Source organism: Spea bombifrons, chromosome 5 (assembly GCF_027358695.1).
Source record: "Spea bombifrons isolate aSpeBom1 chromosome 5, aSpeBom1.2.pri, whole genome shotgun sequence".
Lineage (NCBI taxonomy): Eukaryota > Metazoa > Chordata > Amphibia > Anura > Pelobatidae > Spea > Spea bombifrons.
Window position 1 is genome coordinate 74,003,858 of NC_071091.1, and position 9,709 is coordinate 74,013,566.

Sequence of the window (9,709 nt, forward strand, 5' to 3'; positions counted from 1 at the left end):
GAACTTGAATGTAGATGTTTAGCATCTATGGATATATTAACTTACAACAGGTCAGTCGATTATAGAGTAAATATTTACCTTGCTGGACCCTTGGATCACTTGCCTAAATTGTCTGTATAGTCTCCTGATCTGTTTGTTCTCCAGCCTATTCCCCTTTCCCTTCTGTGCCTTCTTATATCAAGCATGCCTTTTTGCAGACTTGCCTTTTTTTATATGCTTACTGGCAGCAGGTATTTTTTTTTATTATCTCTTTTCAAAGCAAACCACTGATTAGAATGGAAGTAACTTCTAAATGTCATTGATGCTGCATGCAAATGAAACCTCTTTCTGTGATACTATTGAGAAACCTAGGCTACAGTTCATTGGAATGAATTGCTTACAAATAATCCACAGAATAAAAGATTCCAAAATAGCATCTGGATCTTACCTTATTTCTTTTCAAGTGTAGCCAAAATGATTATGTAAATCCCTCCTGTGCCTTGTGCTGCTTAGCTTGTACCCTCTCCTTCAGACATGTGCAGTTAGCCTCCACTGGTAACTTAGCGGAGGTCTGATTGACTCAGGCTGTGCAGCAGGAGCTGCAGCTCAGTAGAATGATGGGCTCCTTGGCTCTGGATTGCTATGAGAGAACATACCCTCTGACTTGCTCTTACTTCATCTGGAGATATAAGGCAGCGCAGTCACTTTTCGTTCCTCCTGGAAATCACATTCACTATTAAATAGGAATCCAAAGCTAAAGCTGGGTGTACAGATGGAGTCCTTCTTCTCAGTACTCTGATCAGGAGAGGGCTCTGGAAGGGGCGGGGCTCAAGCCAATCTATCTTATGGTGAGATATTTGCATTTGAAAGCACTGAGCTTCAGGAGAGAGTTTAAGATATATTTTTCCAGCTTGTCATTAGAAGTCATGATCAATTGAGCTCTCGAGGCATAAAGGCACAGTCATAAAACGAATCACAAGTTAGGTGTTTTTTTTTTGTCTTGCTTTATAGTTTTGCCCTTTCAATCTTTCCAGCATGCCCTAGTTCCACTCTTTCACTTCTGTATATTCTCCATCCTGCTGTGTTATCTGGTGTTGGATCCTAGTGTATGATTTAGTCTCAGCGTGAGACTCATCACCTAGAAAAAAGGATGTTCAAACACTTTGTAACAATAGAGGCTGGTTTAAGTATACACTGTTGCTGACAATAGTTTAAGGATTGCTCTAGATTGCTCTTGATTTTCCAGGCATTGCAAGTGCATTATAAATTCACCTATATAAATATATAAGACAGTGACGTTTTTCCTCCAGTTTTTTTTGCATGCTTAGAAAAACATAAACATGTTTACGTTTGTGATTTCTCTTACCAAAACCAAGCACAATGCAGGTCTTTGCAGCTGGTGCTGTTGGACTACAATGCCCATCATCATCAGCCAGATTGACTTGTTGTCATATGAGTACGAACATTTAATATTCATATTTTTTTTAATTTAAATTTCTGTAATATGGTATAACACTGAACATTATTTAATAGGGGTTCTGCAAAATGATGCCTGAAAATAATGAGTAGGCATTCAATGCAAATGAGTGATTCCCTACACTACTTGTAATAATAGGAGCTGTAGCTATATATTTATGTATGAGTTGTTTTCTTGGCATGATATTTTTTATTAGACTGGTATGGTACAGTGCTGATTTATTTTGGAAAAAAAATAAATACAATAAAGTTAATCACTGGAAAATGTCTTATATAACAAAATCAACATTCTAATAGACTCCAGGCCAGTAAGCAGGAAAATGATCTAGCTCAAGCACATTAAATACCAAACAGCATTAAAATAAATACATAAAAACCTACAACGTTTTTGCCTATACTGATGCTGTTTGTGGTGAAGTGGTTTCCAACCAGTGGTGGGCTTTAGCTGTCATTGTGGTTGCCACTTTGCTAAAGTGGGACAAGCAGCTTCTGAGACTGTTCTCACTTGTAGTTCAGTGTTGTATTTTGGTTTTATGCTGGCCTAGGCAAGACTACACTGGGGCACACCCTAATCTAAAATTGACCCACCCCTTCCTGTCAAGACCACACCCCTTCCTGATTAAGACCCGCGCTGCTTCCTCTGTAAACTCCACCTGTTCCTCTCTGTACACCAAAAGTGGATACTGAGTGCCTACTTATCTTTAAATAAAATAATGAAAAGTGTAAATTTAACCATTTTTACAAAGATCAGTCATCCATGTCAACTATACTATATGAATCACAGACACCCAAATTGATTTAATTAGCATGTGGTCAGTGCACGTTAGCAGTAACGCCACACCAAGGCTTCAACCGCTGTCACTGGACATTCATACCCCATTTGCATCATTCATGCCAGACAGTGCAACTGTATGTATCAACACATCCAACCTTTAATACTACCTAGCACATACAATGACATACATTCACTCCCTACTTATATCAATCAATCAATCATGAAATAGACATTATGAGGTTTTTTGTCTGAGGCAAAACATTGACAGTGCTACAGCATAACTGTTATTATATACTGAGGCAAACATTGACGGTGGTATATTATTATCTATTATTTATGTAGCGCCAACAATTTATGCAGCGCTTTATACAATACAATAATACAATAATTCAAGGGGTATGACAAGATGAGAATTGAGAGACTAAGACAAAATGATACATTAGGAGAGAGCCCTGCTCACAAGCTTTCAATCTTGGGGGAATGAGGGGACAAACATAAGGCATAGAGAAAGAGTGAGAGGTAGTGTGGTGGTTGTATCAATGACAAGGAGGTTCTAGCAACTAAGATGCTATGCTTCTCTGAAGAAGTGGGTTTTGAGATGTTTCTTGAATGTTGGGAGGGAGGGTGAATGCTGAAGGTTCGGTGGACGTAGATTCCAGAGATATGGGGCAGCCCAAGTGAAATCTTGTAGACAGGAAAAGGAAGGAGGAGAGCCTTAGCCATGGGAAGAACATAAGGATCCATTGGAGAGTATTTTCTTATAGGGCAGAAATGTATGGAGGAGCAGTGTTATGGGGGGCCTTATAGGATATATAACGGGATATAGGATAACTGTTATCATTATAAACTGAGGCAACCATTGACGGTGGTATAGGATAACTGTGATCATTATATACTGAGGCAAACACTGACGGGGTACAGCATAACTGTTATCATTATATACTGAGGCAGACACTGACAGTGGTACAGCATAACTGTTATGATCATATACTGAGGCAAACATTGATGGTAGTACAGCATAACTGTTGTCATTATATACTGAGGCAGACATTGCTGGTGGTACAGCGTAATCCCTATCACAGACATTGACAATAATGCAGCAATAATGCAGCATCACTATATACTAAGCCAAACATTGATGTGGTGTAGGCCTACCACTTCAGTGTCTGGCTTAGTTATAGGAATGCACCGAAATGAGAATTCTGAACCGAAACTGAAACTGAAAATTCAGCATTCACTTGGCCAAAACCGAAAATGTAATGAAAGTAACACACCAAAATTGGACAAAAAATGCAATAACAATATATATATATATATATATATATATATATATATATATATATATATATATATATATATGTATATGATTGTTAACAGCAATCACTATCCTGTCATGCCCAGACATACCCAGATTCCACCATGTACTGGCTGACTTAACATGATAGGAGTGTGATTGCTAAAAGCAATCACACTCCTATCATGCCCATGTTCTAGCATGTACTGGTTGCCTGGGCATGATAGGAGTGTGATTGCTGTTAGCAATCATATATATACATTAATATTGTTATTAACAATAAACATAAAGGTGTACATGCACATGCCTCAGTACACAACCTTAGAGTATATCTATAAACATATATATACTAGCCCTGTAAATTGAGGCACAGAGAGATCATAGTGTAACCCATAAAAGCAGTTATGATTTTAATGGGGTATAGAATAAACTCCCATGAGATAGAGCCGTGAACAGGCTCTATATAAACAGCTCAGGGTGCCTTCCTTCTGAACCCACTCCAGGCAGTAAAGGATCCACGCAATTCTTTTCCTTTGGATTCTTTTATTTTTTTAAATAAGGAGAACTAGGTATAAAAACCTGTATTTCCCCAAATATAAAAATACAGTATACTTAAAAATACAACGCGTTTCGACTTTATGTCTTTTTCAAGTGTATTGTCCTTATCCTTTGGTTCCATATTTATAATGTGCCTAACACTGAGTCCTGGTGCAACCTTCAAAGTGTCCCTTCCAATCGGCTGTATTTTAAACTCAGTCCAATATGGGCATCACCCATTATTAAGGCTCTTATGGACAGAGCCGGCCTTAAGTGTTCTGGCGCCCTGTGCGGACTACTCCTCTGGCGCCCCCCCATCCCAAAAAAAAGAAAGGAAAAAAATCTCTCTGCCCCTTTTCACTGCCTTCCCTCCTCTGCCCCTTCCCTTACGAAAAAATTACTGCAGTTTTTCTGAAGTAATACTGCAGTTTTTTGGACATTTTTTACTGCAGTATTACTGCACATTTACTGCAGTTTTACTGCATTTGTACTTCACTGCACTGTAGTTGTACTGCAGTTATTTTTGTACGGAAGTACAAATGCAATAAAGCTGCAGTACATTGAAGTACAACTGTAGGTTTGCAATATAAAAAAAAGTGCAGTAAATGTGTAGTAATACTGCAGTAAAACTGCAGTACAGTGTTGTACAAATGCAGTAAAACTGCAGTAAATGTGCAGTAATACTGCTGCCAAAAAACTGCAGTATTACTTCAGAAAAACTGCAGTAATTTTTTCGTAAGGGACTGCCTTCCCTCCTCTGCCCCTTCTCACTGCCTTCCCCCCAGGGCCGGCCCTACAATGGAGCCAACTGGGGCACTTTAGAAGGAGCCAACTGGCGGCACTTTAGAAGGGGCGGCACTTTGCCGCCCCAAGCGCTTTTTTTTTGTTTTTTTTTTAAGCGGATGAGAGAGAGAGAGGGGCACCGAGTGGTTTTCGCTTACCCGCTCGGCGCCCCTCTCTCTCTCTCCTCTGCGGCGAGTCTCCCTGTTCGGTCTCGGTGCCGGCTTGTAATGCAGAGCGCCGGAAGTGACGTCAATTTCCGGCGCTCAGCATTACAAGCCGGCACCGTGGCAGAGCAGGGAGTCTCGCCGCAGGACTGTTTAAAGGTAAGTGGGGGGGTAGATTATGGCGTCGGCGAAGTTTAAAATGCCGCCGCCCCCCCCGGTGTCGGGGGCGGCGGCATTTTAAACTTCGCCCCAGGCGGCGTTAAGTCTTTGCCCGGCCCTGCTTCCCCCCTCTGCTCCTTCTCAAAGCCTTCCCCCCCGCCCCTTCTCACTGCCTCCCCCCCCTGCCCCTTATCACTGCCAAGCCCCCCCCGCCCCTTACCACTATCTACCCCCTATGCGTACTTACCTTGTTGCCGGAGTCCTGCGGTGGGAGCGGGAGGCGTCCGTCTTCCTGCTCTGTTGCGGTGCGCGCTTCACAGCTGAGCGCCAGAATAATTCTGGCGCTCAGCACGAAGCGCCAGCACCGCGACGGAGTCACGGAGAGTGAGGGGCGCCGAGCGGTTGCTGAAAACTTCACGAGCAACCGCTCGGCGCCCCTGCCCGGGACTTAAATGAAAACATCCTCCATGTTAAATAAAGTTTATTTAACATGGAGGATGTTAAATAAAGTTACCAAAAAAACTAACGGTGTTATAATTTAAGTCCCGGACGGCGCCCCTGTTGCCATGGCGCCCTGTGCGGCCACACAGGTCAGACACCCCTAAGGCCGGCCCTGCTTATGGAATGCAAAATCCGGCAGCCATTTTGGAAAAGGGCAAAAAGGGATATAGTAACAGATAGTTAAAATTCAATAATAAATCCAGAACTACATATATATACAAATTGTTTAACATATGGATACAACACATATTTAATCTTGTATAACAGACTGAGTATAATTCAACCCTTTATTGTTATCTATCAAAAAAGTTCATACTATTTCGTCCATATTAAGAAGAGTCTTCCCCATCACAAAAAATCATTGATTTCCAAATCTATGTTTAGACCCCTAGGGGAAATAATGTTCATTTCAAACATCCACTTCATCTCTGTTCTTGTGTGTTACTTACTTTTAATAAAAGTGTGGTTAACACACCGAAATTGGACACAAAAATCAAAAACAATATTGTATATATATATAATATTACATATTATATATGATTGCTAAGAACAATCACAATCCTATCATGCCCAGGCAGCCAGTACATGCTGGAACCTGGGCATAAAATAAGTAAGATTACAGCCTCCCTATGCCATGCTATACCCCCTACACACACTTACACATCCATGCTATCACACACACCTTCATTCACAAACATTCATTTACAAACATTCATTCACTCTGTCACTGTCACTTTTCCTCCTCCTCTTCGTTCTTCCTCTTGTCTCTTCTTCTTCTGTGTCCTTCCGGTGCAGTGAGCGCGGCTTCAAGGTGGTGGGCACGGCTTCAGTGTTGTGCGCTGGGATATGACATCAAATCCCGACACACAGCATCAGTTGCCGCACGCATTAACAGACCTCCCGCTCCCTTGATTGTCTTTAAGCCGGTTAGAAGGAGATCCTTGATCTCCCCAACCGAGCCTGCTCCTCTAGCTGTGGACATTACTGTCCATCTCTGGAGGGGTCCCGGCGTGATGGCACCCCCCCTGATGAGCGGCACCCGGGGCAGTACATGAGAGTGGGTCTGTACAAAGAAGGTGGAAAGGCCAAATAATTGTTAATTTTGTTAGAACTGTTAACATTTTCTAACTATGACCTATAGGTTAGGCAAAACTTGCTCATGAACTGCATACCCATTTCACCACTATTTGTGGTGACCTCTATGCATTTACCTGACAGCAGGGGATTGGGACATGACATTATCTGACCCTGGTGATGAGCAGGTATATATGATGCACTGCAGTGACACAGGCACCATCAGGGTTTGATGTCATAACATGTCACTGTAATTCCCTAGCATCATCTGGCAGCTGTTGCACTTGCTGCTGCACTTGTCTTCTACACATATCTCTAAGATAAAAAATGTTGCTTCCACTCCAGATGTGTATTTGCTCATCTGGGAATTTGTAGGAGAGTGTAATGTTTTCACTCCATGATATAACAAAGCAGGAGATACTTTTGTGGATTGTTCAGTAATATTCATCTGACCTCCTGTGAGCTCACTGTTTTTTTCAAACCTATGGTAAAATAAAAAAGACATATAATACAGTGAACTCCAATAATATTGGCACCCTTGGTAAATATGAGGGAAGAAGGCTGTGAGAAATTGTCTTTATTGCTTCATCATTTGATCTTTTCTTCAAAAAATAGACAAAAACAAACACTTTCATGGATATCAAAAAATTGCAAAAAATAAAGAAATGTTAAATATATTTGTAGTAAAATTATTTAGTCAATACTTTGTGCTACCTTTGTTTGCCAAGATAACAGCTTTGAGTCTTCGTCTATAATGCCTGATGAGGTTGGAGAATACACAGCAAGGGATCCAAGACAATTCGCCCATACACAATCTCTCCAGATCCTTCAAATTTGGCCTATGTGTTACCTGAAACAGGAAGTTATAATTGAACTAAAAATGTTGAATATCAGTGGGGTCCCAATAATTGTGCCACACATATTAAACAATGAAAAGGGTTACACAATAAGGACAATCTTTCACATACTTCTTTACCAAGGGTGCCAATATCAGTGGAGGACTCTGTACCTGTTTGTACTTTTGCCCATCCACCATTGCATCATAAAGTAACACGTATATTAAATAGTAAAAACTAATTGTCAGAATGTGAGAAGAACATCGTATCATTAATATAGACTGTTTTTAAAGTTTGCCGTTAATAGCTTCTCTGTCTTTTGCTTGAAAACATGCCCATTTTACAATATTTCCTCATTGAGCGGCAGCTTTATAAAACACACTTATAATGTGCTCATTATATATTAGTTTAGGAATAATTATCTACACAAATAAGCTTTTATTATATAATATGTATACACAATAGATTTGTGTGCCTCTTACAAATGTTATAATAGAATCTTAAAATGGAAATTCTGTGTACAAACAGTAGACACATTGCCACAGGCTATATTTTAAAAATCATGAACCTCTTATGTTACTTGTTGTATCCTAATTGCATACAGCAGGGGGTATGTTACACATTATAATAAATGAAAGAGAACATACAATTTAAGACAGACAGTAAATGAGTGAATGAGTTGACTAACTGATCTGCACATTGCTGGCATTACTCAGCAGATAAAATCAAACTTCCAAGCGACTTCCACACAGATCATTACACAAGTAAATGGCCACTTTTTAGAAATGTTGGGGGTAGAAATCTAATGAGTATATCCATATCCAGAGATTTGTGTACTTGCCAGTACCGAACGCAATGCATCTATGTATGGATAACAAACCTGCAATATACCTAACACAAATTTTACAGTTTTTTTGCCTCATCTGGACTTATGGGGAATATGCAAGATTTTATAAATTGTGATCGGTTTATTATTGTGTATAATTTGACTTTAGATTAACCAAAGCCCATCAATGAGCAGCCAATGAGGTAATGGTATAATTTGTCTATGTGTATTTCTAGAATCCTTTGGCATATCAATGGACTCCATGCTTTGGAAATTCATTTTGCACTTTAATTTTTTTAATGAAAAATACTGTCACAAGATAATGAGTGATTTTGCTCGTTATGATGCCTAGATAGATTCCAGTACAGGTCCACATTTTGTAGTTTAGCTTAAAGCTCTGGGATGCGATAAGCAGGTGTTTTATTTATTGTAGCGTCAGTACTTGTCAATCATTATTTTATTGTGTCAGCTCCATTTTCTCAAAAGAGAGAACCTAAAAGAAACACTCTATTCATAAATCACTATCTTACAATCCCAAGGTTACAGTAGTCAACATCTGTAACAAATCAACAAGGACACATCACAGTAGTGTTTATCCTAGCTTTAGTTCTATTTTAAAGAATTTTGCTTTGCTGATTATAAAACGTAAATAAATTAATTGAAAATTGCTAATATTCTAGCCAGTGAAATGATCAGTAGTTTACACAGTTTCTATATACAATGCTGGAAACTATTCTACATATATAGCGAGGTAAAGCTTCTCAATCAGTGTGGGCGTGTATGTGTATGGTACATATGTGTACATGAATTTCAATTGTTGAGCTTATAACGGGTATAAGTAGACTCACTCATCAGATAACTTCCTGGTGGGTCAGTTTGTAATTTGGCACATTAAGGGTTTTTTAGCTCAATTGTCTAAACCTCAAGAAAGAGAAAGTGGAAGTGGTCAGCAGAAGCGGAATTGGTTGTCAGAGAAGGTAGGTAAACATTTAGAAAGCCTGAGAGAGTCAACGAGAATGAGAGTGTGAGAGTGAGTGAGAGTGATTGTGGGCCAAATATACAGCCAAATAGTTCACATTTTAAGTCATTAATCCAGAGCACCTGCTGTGATTTTTCTGCATCCCAAATCATGTGTTTTCATGAATAGTTGAATTGCTTGGCCTTGTTTCCATATGAGAGGTATGGCTTAATGGCTGCTGCAAGTTGTCCATGAAGACCACTGTTGACTAGACTTCTCCTGACACTAGATGGATGTACAAGGGTCTCAATGTTTGCTAACAATGCTGAGCTTTGAAATATCTGCCT

The 9,709-nt window shown here is 39.8% G+C and overlaps 1 protein-coding gene across 1 annotated transcript in view; it reads right to left on the bottom strand.

Moving 5' to 3' along the window:
* The window catches only part of LOC128496956 (cadherin-7), a 66,627-nt gene extending 65,804 nt beyond the window's left edge, over nt 1-823 (bottom strand). Inside the window, exon 1 of the mRNA XM_053466797.1 lies at nt 428-823. The gene's annotated coding sequence lies outside the window, so the exon portion shown is untranslated. The remainder of the gene's footprint in view (nt 1-427) is intronic.
* Nucleotides 824-9,709: the final 8,886 nt, after the last annotated feature.